Source organism: Hyla sarda, chromosome 2, assembly GCF_029499605.1.
Source record: "Hyla sarda isolate aHylSar1 chromosome 2, aHylSar1.hap1, whole genome shotgun sequence".
Classification (NCBI taxonomy): Eukaryota; Metazoa; Chordata; class Amphibia; order Anura; family Hylidae; genus Hyla; species Hyla sarda.
In genome coordinates this window covers 194,697,385-194,719,679 of record NC_079190.1, presented here as the reverse complement: position 1 = coordinate 194,719,679, position 22,295 = coordinate 194,697,385, and the positions used below count along the sequence as shown (strand labels likewise).

The 22,295-nt window shown below is 42.1% G+C and overlaps 1 protein-coding gene across 3 annotated transcripts in view; it reads left to right on the top strand.

Moving 5' to 3' along the window:
• Positions 1-22,295, top strand: part of NCK2 (NCK adaptor protein 2) — a 64,494-nt gene that overhangs the window by 3,805 nt on the left and 38,394 nt on the right. Inside the window, exons 2-3 of one of the 3 annotated variants that reach the window (XM_056556050.1) lie at positions 3,933-4,122; positions 8,631-8,712. The exons of 1 other annotated variant lie outside the window; for it this stretch is intronic. The gene's annotated coding sequence lies outside the window, so the exon portion shown is untranslated. The remainder of the gene's footprint in view (positions 1-3,932; positions 4,123-8,630; positions 8,713-22,295) is intronic. One more of the 3 variants, XM_056556048.1, reaches the window with a different exon arrangement.

Below are 22,295 nucleotides of genomic sequence, written 5' to 3'. Positions count from 1 at the left end.
CTGCAATACCACACACACAACTGAGGACAGTTGTGGCAATGTATTTTTGGAAGAGATTAATTCTGTTTTTTTTCTAATCTTGAATAACCTCTGTAGGCATCTCTGCCACGCCTCTGAGACTCTTACTGGTCTGAATAAAACATGCTTTTTGAAGCAATCCAGTGGCTAGGAACATTGACTGAGGTATGTCTAAGGGTAGGTTCACATCACGTTTTCTTAGTACGGGGACCGGGTCCGGCTGGGGGGAGTGAAAACCGAGCACTCCCGTATCCCAGCCGGCCCCCTTCTCGTTCATTTGAATGAGCCGACCGGAATCTAACAGTGACTACGATCGGCTCTTTTTTTGCCCCGTATCCGGTTCTCTGACTGGAATGAAAAGCGCAGCTTACCACGGTTTTCAGTCCGACCAGAAAACCTGATACTGGGCAATAATTAGCCGACCAGAGTCACTGACTCCAATAGGCTCATTCAAATGAATGAGAGGGGGGCCAGGTCCGTTCCCTGTACTAAGAAAAAGTTATGTGAACCCACCCTAAACCTGATTTACCGGCAGCTGTCTGACACAAGCTGTGGTTTTATATGCAATAAGGTACTGACAGATTCTCTTACACGCCAGATCATTTGTTTGCAAGATTAAAGGGAATCTGTCAGCTGTATTTGCTGCTAGAAGCTGCAGACATGGTTGGATAGTTGTTAGGGTATAATAGCAAACTGACAACCACCATCATATCCAGGAAAGGTACAAACTTATAAAACTGCTTAAATGGGCACTGTCAGATACATAAACTTTTTATATCTTGTTACTGATGAAAATTTAAGACCTTTTCCATGTGGTTGTTTAATTTTTTTTTTTATATTTAACAAAGAAAACTGCTTCTGAAAATGTCACCACTAGGGATCCACTTGGTGATCTTTGCCCAGATGTAAATTTTTAGCAGCATACAAAATGAGTGTTGTCCCAGCTTTTACCAGGTTGCAGTACGGCCTGAGACATTACATCACTAGTCAGGTGTTGAAAGGGAGCATGCCTGTATTTCAGTGGGTGGAGTGACTGCTGGGTGGGAGGGATATGGCTTTACCTTAGTGATTAATGCTACTGGTCCTGTAATAGATACATAAGGGGAGATTTATCATTGCTTTTACAGCATTTTTTTTTTGTGTCTATGTTTTGGCGCAGTTCAGACGCAGGCAACATATTTTGAAACTTTTATGCGCCTATTGATATAGACAGTTTTACTCTTTTTGCCTACCCGTAGAACTTTTTCTTTTTGACCATGCAGTGGTCACATATTTATCATTTGTGACTTTTGTCAAAAGTCGCTATTTTTTGCACAAAGGTACTTTTTTTTTAGGTGCAAAGCTACACCACGTACCAGTAGGCATGAGAATAATTTCTACCTTCCACAATTCAACCTTTAACCTTTTGTGGACGACAACGTCCCACTCCCCTTCTATGACATGCCCAGGAGCTGAGCGTGGTTCATAGCTGGGTGGTCCTGTGGCTATCTGCCACCAGGACCCGTCTCTAATGCCAGACATCACCGATCACGGCGATGCCCGGCTTTAACCCCTTAGACACTGCAATCAAATTTGATTGTAGCGTCTAAAATGCAAGTAAAAGTGTCCTGGCAGCTCTGTGAAAGTAAGTCAAAACACCTAACCTGCTAAATTCAGGACCCAGGAAAGTGTCTACTTCCCTCCCTCACAAGCCTCTAGAAAAAGTGTATGTAGTAGAGCTTTTGCCACCACAGCAGAGCTGCGCAAAATTCATCATCCTGCTGCACCTTCTTGATAAATAAGATGCTCGCTAGTCAAACCCACCACCCAAATAAACGTGGGAAAATAGCTCTACCGTAGACATTCTTTGATAAATCTGGGCCATAATGCTCTTTGATAAACGATCAAAAAAGAAAATACATGAGTGTTACATCTTATTGCATAGTATTAGAGTAGTTGTGCAATAATGGTGGTATCTTGTATTTTTCCTCTGCTGTCTTTCATATATGGCAGCAGTAAAGTTTATGTTCCTTGTGTCGGCATTTCTTTAGATTTACCCTTCATTCACTGATATCTTTTTCTGAAATGCATCGCTTGTGGAGTTAGGAAAAATAGCAATGTGTAAGGCTAATGGGTTTGGCGCTGGGATAATATCTGTTGAGCATTGACGATATACACAGGAGGTTCTATTAAACAAAAGCCAATATCCAGCGGGTGGTAATTGAATTCCACAATGCACTAAATGTAAGCGATACCTTCTTGACTTTATCAGGTGGCACCTTTTACCTGACTTTAGGGTTAAAAGAAAATATATATACTGCACGTGAATTCATATAGAGAAAACAGACATGGTCGCACATCCTCAACATGCACCTTGATCTAATGCTTCTCAGCAACATTTATTAAACTAACAGATCATTAGAGTACTTTATGATCATGAAGTGCAAGCCCGCTAGCCACGTCATGGCCACCTGTAAGTAGCAGGTCCCTAACATCCCTAGTATAAAATGGCAAAGCACTAGGCGGCGACCACCACCCCCACAACACCAGTGCCCACAGGGGGAACGACCTACTGGCAGAGTAGCCCCAATGCCACTCAAACCAGTCCCAGGGCCACGCCTCCCCATAGACATGGTGCCACACAGCACCACACCAGTGTGAAAAAGGCGTAAAAGCTCACTTACCATGTTCTCCCAGTCAGACCGGGAGTCTACCAGAAAGGAAGGGGCCCTGTGCAGCTTCCTGCTAATTTATATAGGGCTGGGCTGAGGGGGAGGGGCAGAGTGCAGACCAAGTATATACTGCAAGTGATTACATTTGTTGTTTACAATTACAGTGGTTATTTGGCTTTAGAGAAGTGTTTCCTTTAGGCTGCACCATGTGGGGATTGAACGCTCGCTTAACATATGCATTATACATAAGAGTTGGAGGAGTTTCAGGTCTAGAAAATGATAAGAAGATGTATCAGAACTAGTTCATGGAAAAATGACAACCAATCAGATTCCACTTTTTTTTTATTTTTTTGCAGATGCCACGGGCAGTTATTTCATGTTTCCTTTGCACCAGTTTTGGTATATCCGTTCTAACGGGATGGAAGTGTGTGGCTTTAGTATCTGTACCATATCACATTTTTAAAATGTATCTGGCAAAACTTAAGGTAGAAAAAAAAGGGCTATTCTTAGGCAGTACAAACCTAGATGGTCAGTCTTTAGATGTGGTAGATTTCTTAGGCTGAAATCTGAAGAATGTCTAGTCTAAAGACCCTTTTACACTGGCTAATTATCTGGCGGCCGCACATTGCTGTGTAAACGGGATCTGCGGATGATATAGTGAAGACCCACATGATTGATGGATAGCTGCCAGAATTCTGTTGCATGTACAAATCTGTTAATCTGGGCCTTTTGTCCTAAAAAAGAAAAAATATATAGTTGTTTCTTTACGATATTCTTAAAATAAAGTGGACGCCTGATGGTGTCAGTTCTTTTGTCTGTCCATAAAATAGTTATCAGATTCTGCACAGCCCCTTTCTTAAGCTGTTATATTAATCTTAATATAATGCTGGTTTCTTCAGTAAATGGGCATTGTGTTCACTTAGTAAAGCCAATGAATCCTGCTGATGTCGTCACAAAGGTCAGTGGTAGCCTTCATAAACAGTGTTCTCATTCAGTGCCTGCCTCCAGAGACAATGGTGAACAGACTGATTACTATAGAAGCTGACAGAGATCACACTGGTATCATCTGTCCCTAGCCCACTATTTTACAAGGAAATAGCTTCTACCCCATCATACACAAAACCTACGTTGTTCAGCATGAATAAAATCTAAATGGGACTTCTGTTATAGGGTATGTCCAGGACTTTTCAATAAACTAGCATTGCATTGACTTTTGTGGGTGGTGTTTGTTTCTATATATATACTTTTATTTTTTATTTCCAGGGCCTCTTGTGTTCTCAGGCTCGATCAGATGACTGCTCTGCCAGAGATTTATTTTCTATGATGTCAGGTTCGCTATGTGATGTCACCTGACGACTCACCGCGTTGGTGAGGCATTCCTGCCATGAGCTGGCTGAAATTCCACGTAGATGTCAATGCCATCCGTTAAGTGCCACTGTCACTTCCATACAAGGTACACACCTCAACAATTAGGGTGTAAAAAGATGGAACAGATGTAGGGCTGTGCGGTATACCGGTTCATACCGAAAATTGTTTTGCTGCACGATATGAATTTTAACCCATACCGCAATACCGGTTTGGCCCCTCCCCCTCGGGAATGAATGAATCAGCCCAGCGCTGCGCTGTCCCCATCGGGAAACTAATCCTATGTGACCCGCGAGCGCTGTTCTGCTCCCCAATTAATTATTAGCCCAGCCCAGCACTGTCCCCATCAGGGTACTACTCACATGCCACCCGCATGCGCTGCCGTCCTCGTCCTGTTTGTTGTGGCTGCCGGCGCTGACACTCTATACCATTCGTCTCCAACCTGCGGATCTCCAGATGTTGCAAAACTACAACTCCCAGCATGCCCGGACAGCCAACGGCTGTCCGGGCATGCTGGGAGTTGTAGTTTTGCAACATCTGGAGATCCGCAGGTTTGAGACCACTGTTCTATACTGTGCAGTATCCCTATGCCCGGGCTGCAAAAAATAAACAAAAAAAACTTTAACTCACCTCCCATTGGTGCGGTACCGGCCTCACTTGTTTCCTGGGGACGGGAATGTCTGACAGCCGTCAGCCTATCACCGGCCGCAGCGATGTTCCGCCTCGGCTGGTGATAGGCTGAGCCAACTGTCATGTAAGAAGCCGGCCAGAGCTCCTTACATGACAGTGGGCTCAGCCTATCACCGGCCGAGGCGGAACATCGCTACGGCCGGTGATAGGCTGACAGCTCTCCAACGTTCCTGTCCCCAGGAAACAAGTGAGGCCGACGTAGGTGCGTTAAAATTAATTTTTACTTACCTTTTGCAGCCCAGGGATTGGGATACCGCACTGTATAGAGTGTCAACGCCGGCAGCCACAACAAACAGGATGAGGCGGGTGACATATGTGAGTAGTACCCCGATGGGGATGTGGGCTGATAATTAATATGGGGGGGGGGGGGCTAGGAAATACCGTCATATACCGTGGAACTGCCAAAAGTTTAAAAAATACTGTGATACACACATTTGGTCATACCGCCCAGCCCTAAACAGATGGTACCTTTACTGTGTCCACAGTTAGTAAACATATATATCGCGGTTGTTTTCGAATCCAGCCGAACTGGAAAGGTCGGCCTAGTCACAGTGGCATGCCTGCTCACTGATCATACCCGCATGATTGATGTACAGGGCTCCTTGCGGGGAGGAGGCAGAGAGAACGTGTGCTGTTGTGGCTCTGCTGGCCTGTGGCTGAATTAAAAAACAGCCACGATATAAGTTTACAAACTGCAGCCACAGTAAGTAAAGATAAGCTTTGTCCATCTCCTTATGCCCTAACTGTGAAGGTGTGCAGATCTGTACCTTGTAAGAAGGAGACAGTTGTGCTTTAAAAACCAGCCCTGAATATCCAGATCTGTGAATGCTGGTTTGTAATGTGGTGGTTGGTCTATTTCATCTACCTCTTGAATGTGACTAATAAAGTAAAGCAGTATGATTGATTGACTGATTGATAGACATGCTTACCGTAACAAAATTCTACTAACTTTTTCATGATACAGCTGTGGGCTCCCCCTGCTTTCCTGATGCTGACTGACACATTTGTTTGTATATCAGTCAGAATGCTGCAGGCGTACAGTAGGAGCTCATGAATACCATGGACTATTATGATTATTATTAATAATAATTTATTTATGTAGCGCTTCAGGGCACTTACCGTTTGATAAAGGTTAAAATACAAATGCAGAAACAGTGAACATTACACAGACTAAATTGCAGACTGATATAGAAGGGGTGAGGACCCTGCCTGTGAGGGTGCTGTAACAGATAAACTAAAAGTTCTAGATATTCACACATAAATGACAGACAGTTGGAACCAACGTCTGCCACCACTTAATGCTGTCCTCAGAGAGCTGGCAGGTCCCCTTTAAACCTCTTGGTCTTTAGCAATAGAATAAAAATAGCGGTGTATTAGTGATGTCACTCATTAGTAAGCGGTGCTGGATGTGGCAATCGCCTGCTGTAAGGAATTAATTATAATGAAATCAAAACGTCACCGTTCTATGGAAGCGCTTCAGAGGCGGCTGAGGAACTGGAGAATATCAGGAGAGAACTGATTTTTCAATTTGCATTCCTGCTTCCCTAATTAAATGGTTCTATAAATACAGTGTGAATGATGCCGTTCATCAGGTGCTGCTGGAAATAGCACTGCCTGCACCACATCATACTCTGTCTACATCCATTTGCTCTTTTTGTCTCCCTTCCTTGGAAATCTTTAGTGTGAGATTTTTATTTCTTGCCCTTTAGAATTACATATTACAGATCTTGGGGCAAACTGATCAAAGGCTGTATGTGGGCACTGTCGTGTTGCCTACACCAGTTATTGTTAGTTATTGGAAAGTCCTTCAAAGACTCCGTGAGCAGCCATTGAATGAGCAATCACTTGTTTGTTGAATGATCATTGGGGTCGTTTGGGCCCTAACAATTGTTGGTTAGTTGCCTTATGTCGGGTTAGGCTGCTTTCACACTATAAAATTACTTCCATTATGAACGCCCGTTATAAAAAGCCTGGAAATCAGCAGTTATACGGCCGGTACAAAATCACTAACTGTCATTAGAAAATCCCATTATAGTCTATGGGATTTTTCTAATAGCCATTTTAACCCATTATCGCCCATTATTAATAACGACTGTTATTTTGTGACGGGCGAAATGAACGGCAGAAATAGTGCATGCACTAATTCTCCCATTACTATCGCCCATCACAAAATAATGGCCATTATTAATAACGGGCGATAAAGGGTTAAAACAGCTAGGGATTAGAAAAATCCCATAGACTATAATGGTATTTTCTAACGACCGTTAGTGATTTTGTACCGGCCGTATAACTGCTGATTTCCAGGCTTTTTATAACGGGCGTTCATAATGGAAGTAATTTTATAGTGTGAAAGAGAGCCTTATGTGACTGACAATGAAGTGAAGGGCTGCACAAATTATCCTGTCTCAATGTCACATGGAGCTGTGTAAAAGACTTTTAAGAGTGCCGGTCTGTTAGATCAGCATTTGTATCAGGCATAGTTTCATATTTTCTGTTACTTAAAGGACATCTGCAGCGCTGTTACTTAAAAAAAAAAAAAAGTTTACCTAATCTGATAGCTCATTAAAAGACCTTTCCAAAGATACCTCATTTGTCCAAAACGGTCCAGCCATTCTCTGGTAATTGCTACCCAAAGCAGTAAGCAGCCATGTCATAAAGACTACATTTCCCATGACCCCCTGCCCCTGCTTCCTGTGAGCTGCTGCTCTCCCCCCAAGGAAATTATAATAAATTATAATAAAGTGACACCCACAGCTCCTTCCCTTGTGGTTATCCCCTCCCATCCTCACCACATGTTCTTCCCTGTCCAATAGGAGAGCCGGCTGCGGCTGCCTGGAAAACAGCTTACATAGCTATAATGTACAGTGTGGAGTTGCAGGGGTGCCTCCAGCTGTTGCAAAACTACAATTTCCAGCATGTCTGGTCAGCCAACAGCTGTCAGGGCATGCTGGGAGTTGTAGTTTTTCAACAGCTGGAGGTGCTCTGGTTAGGAAACACTGGTATAGATTATGGTGCAACATTTAGGGACTGAGGACAGGGGGACAATGTGGACTTATGGACCTCTCAGCAGCAGTGACCCACAGGAATGCTATGCTTTCTCTCAGCAGCACACTGCTGTAAACTTTATTCCAAGAGGCCAGTGAGAAAAGGGACACACAGTACAATAGCTAACATGGTTGTGAGAGGCAGGCACATAAAGGGTTACTGCCTTCACTGACAGCAGCACACCCGGGCAGATGTCACCATGGAGACCGAGGGGGGAGCCGGCCATGCTGAAGCTGATTGCAGACAGGAGGGGGAGCCGGCCATGCTGAAGCTGATTGCAGACAGAGGCTCTGTTTCTGCTCACATCCAAACGGCTCAGCTCACAGCCCTGAAAAACCCCTACTGTGCGCTCAGCCAATTAGAGCAGAGCACATAACAGCCAAATTAATATGTATGAGGTTGTAGGAGCTGCAGGGGGAGTGAAGGATCCTGGGAGTTTGTGACGTAGCGTCGACCTAGCTGACAGCCCCATAGGGAATAACAGGTAGACGCTACTCACATCAGAGCCCCAGGCAGCAACTTCCTGTGACAGCAAAGCAGCTAAACTGTGCAGAAAAGGTAATGGAGCACAATTAGTAAGTTGCATAACTTCTTATTTAATGACATTAGAGCACTACTTCATTAGCACTGCAGTTGTCCTTTAACTTAAACTTGACTCATTTAGCATATGCTAAATTGCTATGGGCAGCTGGTCAACTTTTCCTCTTCACAATTTGCTTGGCCTGTGATACCATTTCTGTATTTCTGTCAGCCTATATTGTCTGGTCAGTTTATATCTAATAAATAAAAATATTCTGGATTAGATAAGAACACCACAGCCTTATTCCATTGTTAACATATGTTCATCTTTTCTTTCTTTAGTACATCCATATGGTGAATTTTCTACGTTTGTGGATTGTTCGATAATTTTTTTTTTCCTTTAAACTTGACCAGTGAGAATCATGTAAGTAAACACTTGTAGTTTTTGCATCAGTTCATTGTGTATTTTTTGCACTTTGTATTTATATTAAAACCATAATTACCCATAATGTGTTTACACATCATGGTGCTGTTAAGAAGGTATGGTGTGCGAGCACGTGCCGTACTGGATGGCCCCCCAGCAGATGCTGATTTCAGTAGCAAGGGGCCACTGCTAATAGACGGCATGCAGCTTTCACCATGAACCCTTTAGAGGCATCTAAATGGCCCTGGTGGTGTAGTTTTGTGGATCTAGCCCCCCCCCCCACGCCCCTTTTAATAATAAGATTTAGGATTTAACATATAGTTGTAACATGAATCGAAGCTGTTACACCCTATGTAACCTCTTATTAAACCTTCAGTGCCAAAGTTCTTATTGTACTAAATTTAATAGCACTTTGTAATAATAAATGTTATTAGGACTTCCAGCTTTATTTTACTTATACCAAGTACTGGCGCCCCTTACTACTTCACACATAGTTTGCAGAATTTTGGCAGCATGCCACCACACCCAGGGCGACTGATCCAAAGACATTTTTTCGGGGACTGATTATGAATCTATCTCCTGGCAATCAAAACTTCGTACTTTCCCGTGAAGAGGAACAATCCACTAGAGCTCATCTGAATCATTAGCCTCATTATAAATTGTTAAAATTTATGTTTAACCCCTTAAGGACTCAGCCCCGTGTTTGCTCCGGGTCTGATTACGGGCGACCACCGGGCCGGCGGCGTGTGATGTCACGCCTCCGCCCCCGTGTGACGTCACGCTCCGCCCCTCAATGCAAGCCTACGGAAGGGGGCATGACAGCTATCACGCCCCCTCCCGTAGGCTTGCATTGAGGGGCGGAGCGTGACGTCACACGGGGGCAGAGACATGACGTCACACGCCGCCGGCCCGGTGGTTGCCCGTAATCAGACCCGGAGCGAACACGCTCCGGGGACTGATTACAAACTGGGTTCCACGTGCAAGATCACGGGCGTCCCCAGCGGCGGGACTCCCGCGATCAGGCATCTTATCCCCTATCCTTTGGATAGGGGATAAGATGTGTAAGCATCGGAGAACCCCTTTAAGGACGCAGACAATTTTATTTTAACGTTTTCGTTTTTTTCCTCCTCGCCTTCAAAAAATCATAACCCTTTTATATTTTTATCCACAGACTAGTATGAGGGCTTGTTTTTTTGCACGGCCGGTTGTCCGTTGTAATGCCATCACTCACTTTACCATAAAATGTATGGCGTAACAAAAAAAATACTATTTGTGTGGGGAAAACCGCAATTTTGCTAATTTCGGAAGGTTTCTTTTTCACGCCATACTATTTATGGTAAAAATGACATGTGTTCTTTATTCTTTGGGTCAATAGGATTAAAATGATGCCCGTGATAACATACTTTTCTATTACTATTGAGCTTAAAAAAAAATCGCAAACTTTTTAACCAAATTAGTACTTTTAAAATCCCCCTATTTTGAAGACCTATAACTTTTTCATTTTTCCATATAAGCGGCTGTATGAGGGCTAATTTTTTGCGCCGTGATCTGTACTTTTTATTGATACCATATTTGCTTATATAAAACTTTTAATCCATTTTAAATTTTTTGGGGAATAAATTGTTATAAAAAAGCAGCTATTTTGGACTTTTTTTTTTTTTTTTTTTTACGTTCACGTCGTTTACCGTATGGTATCATTAACATATTATTTTAATAGTTCAGATATTTACGCATGCGGCGATGCCAAATATTTATATAAAATATTTTTTTAACACTTTTTGGGGGTGAAATAGGGAAAATGGGACAATTTACGTTTTTATTGGGGGAGGGGGTTTTTCAATTTTTTTTGCTAATACCGTTCAGTGCTATGTATAGGACATAGCACTGATCAGTGTTATCGGTCATCTTCTGCTCTGGTCTGCGGGAAGGCAGATCAGAGCAGAAGACGCCAGGAAGGCAGCAGAGGGAGGTGAGGGGACCTCCGGCTGCCATGCTGGATGATCGGATTGCTGCGGCAGAGCTGCGGGCGATCTGATCACCAATTTTAGTGACCGGGATCAAGGATGTCCGCCATTGCTGGTAGGTCCCTGGCTGCGATCAGCAGCCGGAACCTGCCACCTATAATCTGGGCATCGCTCCGATGGTCGCGGTTATGCTTAGGACGTAAATGTATGTCCTGGTGCGTTAAGTACCAGCTCTCCAGGAAGTACATTTACGTCCTGCGTCGTTAAGGGGTTAAATATTGAATGGCCCCATGATACTCCAAATGGCCAAAGAGTAGAAGTGGGCCAGAACTCAGAATCGTACATTAGAACACTGTAGCTACTGAGGCGACACACTTATAAGTTTGCCTGATAGGCCAACGTATGCTATGGTGGGCTTATTCGTCTTAATAGACTAAACATAGTGTAGGATGGGACCCTTTAAACCAGGGGTCTCAAACTCAAATTATCTGAGGGCCATTGGAGGTAGCAGATGGGTGAGGCTGGGCTGCATGTGTCCCTTAAATATAATGCCCCCATCATGCGCCCATTACATATAATGCTCCCATCATGTGCCCCTCATCATCCACCAGCAACCCCCCCCCCATTCCCCCTACCCCCGTGTGATAATAGCATGAGCTGACGGATGATTGGGGTGCTACTTCTGGGGGTTCCCCACATTAGATAGGTAGCAGGTTCCCCACATTAGGTAGGTAGTAGCAGTTTCCCCACATTAGGTAGGTAGTAGCAGTTTCCCCACATTAGGTAGGTAGTAGCAGATTCCCTGCATTAGGTAGAAGCAGGTTCCCCGCATTAGGTAGAAGCAGGTTCCCCGCATTAGGTAGAAGCAGGTTCCCCAACCCCTCCACCCCCCTCCGTCACTGACGTCCTCCAGTGCGGTTTTGCGGAGTGACGTCACATGCGCGACATCCCTCATCAGACTCAGGCCGGCTGGCCAACCAAAGACACGGAGGAGGAGGGCGGGGTAAGTGAAGCCTTCTGGCATTTGGTGCTGCTTGCCCGAAGCAAGGCTAAATGCCTGAAGAAGTTACTTGCCCAGCGCCCGGAACTGCATGTCCCGAGCGTCTGGCAATACAAATTACACATACCTGGTGCGGGTCACAAACTTTCGTTCCACGGGCCGGGAGTTTGAGACCCCTGCTATAAACAGCCTTTACACCTGAGACCCAAACAGGCAGATATCACAATTCAGTAGTTGTTGGTTTATTGTAATAATCCACATGCAACAATAAGGTCTCTTCGTAGCATATGGTATAACAGAAACTTAAACATCCTTCACATCAGGTTGTATACATAAACGTTACTACTGAGCTTCGCACCAATAACTTTGCATGTTCAGTCCCAATGTCAGCCTTTTTGGTGCAGTGTATTAGTGTCCAACATACAAAACACAAGCTGATCTGCTTAAAAGCAACTCCTTTCTGCTGCTGTCTGGCAGTGCTCACACACTTGCAAGATCAGGTTCAGGACTCAAACACACCTAAACTGTAGTATAAGAATGACTTTATCTCCAGAACCTTCAGTCATTCTGGAAACCTAGACCCAAACTCAAGTCGTATGTCACTAAGACAAAAAACTGCATGCTTACAGTAGTCTACTTTCCCGAAATATTCTTTTAAAATTATGAGGGCTAAATCATGCTAAAGTTAAAGAGGTACTCCTGTGGAAAACTTTTTTTTTTTTTTTTAAATCAACTGGTGCCAGAAAGTTAAACAGATTTGTAAATCACTTCTATTAAAAAATCTTAATTCTTCCAGTACTTTTTCGGGGCTGTATACTAAAGAGAAATCCAAAAAAGAAATGCATTTCCTCTGATGTCATGACCACAGTGCTCTCTGCTGACCTCTGCAGTCCATTTTAGGAACTGTCCAGAGCAGCGTATGTTTGCTATGGGGATTTTCTCCTGCTCTGGACAGTTCCTAAAATGGACAGCAGAGGTCAGCAGAGAGCATTGTGGTCATGACATCAGAGGAAATGCATTTCTTTTTTTGGATTTCTCTTTACTATACAGCCCCTAAAAAGTACTGGAAGGATTAAGATTTTTTAGTAGAAGTGATTTACAAATCTTCAAAAGGCAATGAAGGAATAGAATGAATCGGCAACTCACCAGTCTTCTCTTCTGAAAAAGTTCCTTTATTCAAAACATACTCACAGCATGAAATGCAAATAGGGAGAGGGATCGGTGCAGGGGGGGTAAAATGTAGTAGTATCTACTACATTTTACCCCCCCTGCACCGATCCCTCTCCCTATTTGCATTTCATGCTGTGAGTATGTTTTGAATAAAGGAACTTTTTCAGAAGAGAAGACTGGTGAGTTGCCGATTCATTCTATTCCTTCATTGCCTTTTGAAGATATGAACTTTTTGCCAAGTATCAGAGCACCACCACATCTCTAACTATACTTCTCCGTACAAGCGTCATACACGACTGCCCGCCAGAGCCTATAATAGCAGTGCCGAATATCACTTCTTTGTTTTGATTTACAAATCTGTTTAACTTTCTGGCATAAGTTGACTTAAAAAAACTGTTTTCCACTGGAGTACCCCTTTTTAGTAAAAAAAAAAAAAACAGTAATAAAACCCTAGAAAATAAAAAGAATAACAAATCTTTTGGCCAGCAAAGACCAAATAGCTTGTGCATTAAACAGCAGAATAACCCTTGTCGGTGTACAATGGCCGCTAGTGCATCATCTCAATGCTGTCCTACGTGCAGTTGACTAATAGCTTCTAATGATATGTTAGTTAATCACATCTTTTACACAGACAGGTAATGACTGTTTACATGATCAGTCCTGTCCATGTGGGCACTTTATTGTTGGTGGTTAAAATAAAATTATCAAAACAAGTCTTTAAATCTTTGTGTTGCGTGAATATTATTTCTGGATTTTTTTCCCCCTGTATGAAATTTTGCTTGCATGATTGAACAATGTTGTGAATCTTCCTGGAATCTATGCACATCTCTCTATTATTCCAATGTTTTCAGTTACTTTTATTGTAGTAGATGTTCACATCTAGTGAATCTGTAATTACATGTTAAGGAATTTGTATCACCAGCAATACCTAGTTCACCTTTATTATCAAAATCATTTCTGGTACATGCTTTTTACAATGTCCCGTGCCTAACATTTCCTTCCACTTTAGACATATATATCTAAATACATCTTTGTGTCTAGTTCCAGCATCATAGTGAGTTACTCTTTAAAGTCTCAACTCTTAGACTGAAAAAATACTTCAGCTTTCACATAATGCATGTTAATAAATAGAGCTGTATCAAAACTGGTGTTAACCCTTTAATGGCCATTGTTAGATCCAAAAACTTTTATATATGTTGTTTCTGATGAAAATGACATACAATGCTGTAATTTATTTCCCTCTGATCTACGCCATCTTTATCGACACTCTGGCTAATCACATTGGTTTGGCAAACTAATTACTATGACTGTTCACTACAAGATACTTGAGCAGATAAACACAGTCATGGCCGTAAATGTTGGCACCCCTGACATTTTTCAAGAAAATGAAGTATTTCTCACAGAAAAGGATTGCGGTAACACATATTTTGCTATACACGTGTTTATTACCTTTGTGTGTATTGGAACTAAACCAAAAAAGGAGGAAAAAAAGCAAATTGGACATAATGTCACTAGGGATCCACTGATTATTGGTTTGGCCGATATTATCGGCCAATATTAACGATTTTGGACATTATCTGTATCGGCAATTACCTTGCCGACAATGCCCCGCCTCGCCTCCCCAGCCAGAGACCGCCGCTGCCCCATTGCCTCCCCCATCCCTGGTTTTATAATTACCTGTTCCCGGGGACCTTCTACTTCTGGCTCCTGCGACGTCCTGCGGTATTGCTGTGCGCTGCGCAGCGCAATGACAAGTGACGTCCTCAACACGGCGTCACAGTGACAGCTCAGGACGCCGCCGGAGCCAGAAGTAGCGCGGGCCCTGGGAACAGGTAATTATAAAACCGGGGATGGGGGAGACAATAGGGCGGCGGCGGTGGTGGCTGTACTAGGGAGGACCCCAGGACAGGCAGGGGGAGAGAAGCGGGTGGCAGCAGCGGTCTCTGGCCCTGCAAAAGCCGCTGCAGTTCATTGATTTAAAGCGCCTGCTTTAAATCGTTGATCTGCAGCGGCTTCTGCGGGGGGTGGGGGGGGTTGTTCGGGAATAGCCGATAACTTATACCGATATTCCGATGTAAGTTATCGGCCTGAAAGGTCACAGATTATGAGTATCGGCCCTAAAAAATCGATATCGGTCGATCCCTAAATGTCACACCAAACTCCAAAAATGGGGTGGAAAAAATTATGTCCAATTTGCTTTTTTTTTTTCATCCCTTTTTTTTGGTTTAGTTCCAATACACACAAAGGGAATAAACATGTGTATAGCAAAACATGTGTTATTGTAATCCTTTTCTGTGAGAAAAACTTCAGGGGTGCCAACATTTACAGTCATGACTGTATGTTTAAAACTCACTCGGGCATACTCCTTCACAGGGATGTTTTTCCTGTTTATGTTATCCTTTTTCCTAAAAGTCAACAATTTACTCTTCATAGCTGACAGCTGCATCTGCCTCTTGTTTATTATTTGAGTTATCTGTATTTCTCATTTCATTGAAAATAATAATAAAAAAATAAAAAAACATTGAAAGTAAAGACCTTTTGCAATATGGTTGTTTAAAAGGTTTTGAATATTTAATAATGAAAAAAGCTCCTGAAAATCCCACCACTAGGGACACTAACCAGTCCTGCAGCAGACTCGGCTTGTCCATGGGTCATGGACAAGAGATGACTCATAGACAAGGCTGCATGAGCAAACACACCAATCACCTCCCAGCAACACAAGGGAGGGGCATGCCCCCCTTCCCCTGAGAGGATTTGAACACTGGGAGCTAATAGGTAATAAAAAGAGGTATTTTTATAATAAATGTGATTGAGGAATAAAAATTAGATGTATTGGTACTGAGTAACCTTTTATTATTTTTTGTGTGGAATTTTACAGGTACGCTTATAAATGATGATTTTTATTTTGCACTTTTGTTTTTTCCTCCTCACCTTCTGTGAGCCATAACGCTTTGAATTTTCCACCTACAGACCCATATAACGACATGACCAAAAAATCTATGGTGAAACAAAAAAAAAATTTGAATTGCAAAAATCAAAAATCTAAATTTTGCTACTTTTTGGGGCTTCTGTTTCTACACAATACACTTTTTGGTAAAAATGACATGTTCTTTTATTATTTAAGTCAATATGATTAAAACAATATACTATTTTAGACAGGTTTTGTTTTATTATACCACTTTATTCTACCATTTATGAAGAAAAATTACTATTTGACTGAAAATTAGTATGCTTAAAATTGTCATATATATGGGGATGTATGAGGGCTCATTTTCTCTTTTTCAAAGTTTTGAATTTTTGTCAAAAAAGGAAAAACGGTGAGGGGGGGGGGTGTTTGTCAGGGTAAGGATACAAAAACAATAAGAACCAATGCCTCAACAAAAATATCAGGGTTACAACTGTACTGTAAAGGGACAATATGGTTATCTACCCCACAAAGTCATGTCAATCCAATATTTGCACAAAAGCACAGTATGGTCCACCTGGTGATCCAAAGTGGGGTTGGAAGAAAAAGCAAGTAATCATAAAACAAAGTCCATCACAACACCTTGTACAATAAAGCCCAGGAGGGGTGAAAGAAGATCAGAGCAGGGGAGACCCCAGTTAGGAGATAGACCGCATCCTGTATGAATCAGTCAATGAAATCAATTCATGGTTTCCACAGGGGTTCATGGTTTCCAAGCTTTTCTTGGGAGTCTGCAGAGAGTTCCTTGAGTACTTATTTTTTCAGCTGTCGGCTGTAGTTTTTATTGGTACAATTTTGTTGTAAATTAACTTTTTGATTGCTTAAAATTTTTTGGTGACCAAAAATCTGTAATTCTGTACTTATTCTGGTATTTTTCTTTACGTTCACGCCAATGACCGTGAGGTTTCATTAACATTATATTTTAATAGTTCAGACACCTGGCGCAAAACCAAATGTTTATTTTTGTTTACATTATTTTATTTTAAAAAAATGGGAAAAGGGGGTGATTCATATTTTTATTACATGTAGTCTTTAGATTGCATACACTAAACAATGCTGTCCAGTAGAATAGCCTTGATCAATGTTATCTGTGCTCCATTACTAAAGGCTGATGAGGCTGTCTGCAGTGAAGGATCGCTGTTCAAACTTTATAGACATAGGTAATAGACCCCATGATTTTAAGGCAAATTTCCCTATCAGCTCCTTGAGATAACCTGCAAAGTATTTTTCCTGTTTTAGATGCCACACTCAACTTTGATTGCGGCATCTAAAGAGTTAATGCTGGACATCATCCCAAACGGCAATGTCCTTCATTAAAAGGATACTCCGGTGGAAATTTTTTTTCTTTTAAATCAACTGGTGCCAGAAAGTTAAACAGATTTGTAAATTACTTATAGTTAAAAATCTTAATTCTTCCACTACTTATTAGCTTCTGTATACTACAGAGGAAGTTCTTTTCTTTTTGAATTTTCTTTCTGTCTGAACACAGTGCTCTCTGCTGCCATCCCTGTCCATATCAGGAACTGTCCAGAGCAGGAGAGGTTTGCTATGGGGATTTGTTCCTACTCTGGACAGTTCATGACATGGACACAGGTGTCAGCTGAGAGCACTGTGGTCAGACAAAAAAGAAAGTTTAAAGGAAAAGAACTTCCTCTGTAATATACAGCACCTGATAAGTACTGGAAGGATTAAGATTTTTTTTTTTTAATACAAGTCATTTACAAATCTGTTTAACTTTCTGGCATCAGTTGATTTTAGAAAAATTGTTTCCCACCAGAGTACCCCTTTAGCCATAGGTCCTAGCTGCTAATAGCAACTGAAAGCCACGGGTATTAAACATGCTCAGCTCCTGAGTGTGCTTCAAACAATGGGAGCCGGACAAGGGCATAACATGGATTTCAACATTAAAAAGAGTGGATTCTGTGGTTAAAATTTGCCTTAAAAAGACCTCTTACAGCCCCTAGCACAAGGTTTTCCTAGCATCGAAATAAGATCTAGAAAAATTCACTTGCCTACTACTGTATTCGGCTGTGGATTGTACTTATGGAAATCCATAGCATTTTGTTTCCCATGTGATTTTTTTTTTCTTCCCTACAATGGACATAGTTTCTGACTTAAGGAGTTTGTGTTTTACATTTTAGTTTAATGATATTGGGACGGTGCCAGCTCACACACCCTTTATCGATTGCTTATTCTGACATGTCACAGTAACTTGCCAGAAGATGTTTTAAGGTGGATTTTCCTATTAATGATTTATTACAGTTTCTTAAATATTTAAGCAGGAGTGAGTGCACAGATTAGCAGCAGTTGTGATTTTACCAACTCATCCAAAGACATCACAGCTGTGGACCTAGGGGAAGATTTATCAAAACCTGTGTAGAGAGAGAGTGGTGTAGTTGCCTATAGCAACCAATCAGATTGCGTCTTTCATTTTTAACCCCTTAAGGACCAAGGACGTACCGGTACGTCCTTGGTCCTGCTCTTCTGATATAACGCGGGGTTACACAGTAACCCCGCGTCATATCATGGCGGGCCCGGCGTCATAGTGAAGCCGGGACCCACCTCTAATAGCGCGCAGCGCCGATCGCGGCGCCGCGCGCTATTAACCCTTTAGCCGCGCGCTCAGAGCTGAGCCGCGCGGCTAAAAGTGAAAGTGAAAGTTCCCGACTAGCTCAGTCGAGCTGTTCGGGATAGCCGCGGCTAATCGCGGCATCCCGAACAGCTGACAGGACAGCGGTAGGGCCCCTTCCTGCCTCCTCGCTGTCCGATCGCCGAATGACTGCTCAGGGCCTGAGATCCAGGCATGAGCAGTCATGCGGCAGAATCGTTGATCACTGGTTTCTTATGAGAAACCAGTGATCAACATAGAAGATCAGTGTGTGCAGTGTTATAGGTCCCTATGGGACCTATAACACTGCAAAAAAAAAAGTGAAAAAAAAAAGTGAATAAAGATCATTTAACTCCTCCCCTATTAAAAGTTTGAATCACCCCCCTTTTCCAATAAAAAAAAAAACAGTGTAAATAAAAATAAACATATGTGGTATCACCGCGTGCGGAAATGTCCGAATTATAAAAATATATCATTAATTAAACCGCTCGGTTAATGGCGTACGCGCAAAAAAATTCCAAAGTCCAAAATAGTGCATTTTTTGTCACTTTTTATATAATTTAAAAATGAATAAAAATAATCCTATCAATGCAAAAATGGTACCGTTAAAAACTTCAGATCACGGCGCAAAAAATGAGCCCTCATACCGCCCCATACACGGAAAAATAAAAAAGTTATAGGGGTCAGAAGATGACAATTTTAAACGTATTAATTTTCCTGCATGTAGTTATGATTCTTTCCAGAAGTGCGACAAAATCAAACCTATATAAGTAGGGTATCATTTTAATCGTATGGACCTACAGAATACATATCAGGTGTCATTTTTACCGAAAAATGTACTACGTAGAAACGGAAGCCCCCAAAAGTTACAAAACAGCGTTTTTTTTTCCAATTTTGTCGCACAATGATTTTTTTTCCCGCTTCACCATAGATTTTTGGGCAAAATGACTGACGTCATTACAAAGTAGAATTGGTGGCGCAAAAAATAAGCCATCATATGGATTTTTAGGTGTAAATTTGAAAGAGTTATGATTTTTTAAAGGCAAGGAGCAAAAAACGAAAATGCAAAAATGGAAAAACCTCCGGTCCTTAAGGGGTTAAAAAGGCTTCTGAAAAATAAAACAAGCAATCTGAGATTTTGATAAATCTCTTCCCCCCCCCCTAGAGATTATTTGGTTTTATTAGTTCTCTTTGAAAAGTACTCTATCCATGTGTTAGGCATTTAAGTATTTTTAAAGGTAATGTGTCATCAGAAAAGTCTTTTTTTTTTAAACAATTATGGTGATGTTGTTCCTAATTTTCCATTTATCCTTGGGATAAAGACTTCTTCCATTTATCCTCAGGACTTCGGGAGAAGTCCACCCTCAGTAATTTCTCTTCCTGCTCTGTGTCACGTGTTCTAGACACACTCACAATGTAAGTCTATGGAATGTATCTTGATCATGTGACACAGAGCAGGGAGAGGAGAGCGCAGCAGCTCATTCTCCTGATCAGCGGAGGTCTGAATACCTAGTCCACAGCCGATCAAAACTTTTGACATAATAAAATCGCAGTCCTGCTATTCTTGATAAATATAGGGTTGATATGTACTAGGGATGTCCTTATACAGATATTTGTACCTGTACTGATACCGGACATTTGCACGAGTACTTGTACACATCACGGCTGCTTCCCCTGCTCCATGAGCTAGGGTCCTTCAGTGGCGGATCCGCAGCGTAAAATACGGCGTGGATCCGCCCGTGTGAACATACCCTTAATGACCAAGAGTGTATATTTACGCTTGTGGCCGGCTCCCGTTATGTGTAATGCGCTTAGGAACTAAACGTGCTTCATACCCGGCAGGTCCCGGTTGCTATTAGCAGCCAGGACCCGTGGCTAATACCAGACATCGCAGATCGGGCTGATGTCTGGTATTAACCCTTTAGACGCCACAATCAAAGTTGCCGATTAGCTTAGTGGGCTGTTCGGGACCGCCGTGGTAAAATCGCGGCATCCCAAACAGCTGAGAGGACAGCGGGAGGCTTCTTACCTTGTCTCCCGCCGTCCGATCGTCACTCTGCTGCTTGCTCCATGCCTGAGCCTTTAACATAGTGGTAAATTTTCGTCTGTTACTTGCATCCTTTCTTGGTGAAAAATCCCCAAATTTCATGAAAATTGTGAAAAATTTTCATTTTTCGAGCTTTGAAACTCTCTGCTTGTAAGGAAAATGAACATTCCGAATAAATTATATCTTGATTCACAAATACAATATGTCTACTTTATGTTGGCATCATAAAGTTGACATGTTTTTACTTTTTGAAGACATTAGAGGGCTACAAAGCATAGCAGCAATTTAAAAAAAAAAAATCACAAAAAATTCAGAATCTGAACTTTGAGGGAGCAGTTAGGTTTGAAGTGGATTTGAGGGGCCTTTCTGTGAGAAATACCCCACAAATGACCCCATTATAGAAACTGCACCCCTCAAAGTATTCAAAATGACATTCGGAAAGTTTAACCCTTTAGGTGTTTGACAGGAACAGCAGCAAAGTGGAGGAGAAAAATGAAGATCTCCATTTTTTACACTAACATGTTAGTGCCCAATTTTTTAAAATTTTTTACAAGTGTTATAAGGAGAAAAAGTCCCGCAAAATTTGTAGCCCAATTTCTCTTGAGTAAGGAAATACCTCATATGTTGACGCAAAGTGCTCTGCGGACTCGCAACGTGGCTCAAAAGGGAAAGAGCAACTGTGGGATTTTTGAGGGCGAATTTTGCTGAAATGTATTTTGGGGACATGTTGCATTTAGCAAGCCCCCATGGTGCCAGAAAAGCAAATAAAAAAATGTAAAAAAATGGCACACTATTTGGGAAACTACACCCCTCCAGGAACGTAACAAGGGGTATAGTGAGCCTTAACACCTCACAGGTGTTTGACAGGTTTGCGTTGAAGTTGGACGTGAAAATGAATTCACGTCCAAAATGATTTTTAACACCAAAATGATGGTGCTACTCCAAATTTTTCATTTTCACATGGGGTAATAGGAGAAAATGGACCCCAAAATTTGAAGCCCAATTTCTCCCGAGTAAGGAAATACCCCATATGTGGATGTGAAGTGCTCTTCTGGCGCACTACAGGTCTCTAAACAAAAGGAGCACCATTGGGTTTTTGGAGAGAGAATTTGGTTGGAATAGAAGTCTGTGCCGCAAATGTACATAGTGCGCTCTCACTCCTGAGCCTTGTTGTGCGTCCGCAGAGCATTTTACGCAAACATATGGGGTATTTCCGTACTCAGGAGAAATTGTTACAAATTTTGTGGGTCTTTTTTTCCTTTTACCTCTTGTAAAAGGAGGAAAAAAAAAAAAATTTGTAACACAATTTCTCCCGAGTACGGAAATACCCCATATGTGTCCCTAAACTGTTTCCTTGAAATATAACAGGGCTCCAAAGTGAGAGAGTGCCATGCACATTTGAGGGCTAAATTAGGGATTTGCATAGGGGCGCACCCGGATGCAAGCATTACAATTGCCTCTGCCACCACAAATATCCTACAGCAGTGTTTCCCAAACAGGGTACCTCCAGCTGTTGCAAAACTCCCAGCATTCCTGCACAGTCAATGGCTTTCCTAGTTGTTGTTTTGCAACAGCTGGAAGCTCCTTTTTTGAAACATTGCCGTACCAGACATTTCGAGTTTTTATGGGGGGGGGGAGGGAGAGACTGTGTAAGGGTATATGTAGTGTTTTACTCTTTATTTTGTGGTAGCGTAGTGTTATTAGGGTACATTCACACGGTCGGTGGTTCACAGCAAATTTCCCGCTGGGAGTTTGAGCTGCGGTGAAAAATTTGCCGCAGCTCAAATTTGTTGCAGGAAACTTACTGAAAACCCCAACTTGTGTGAATG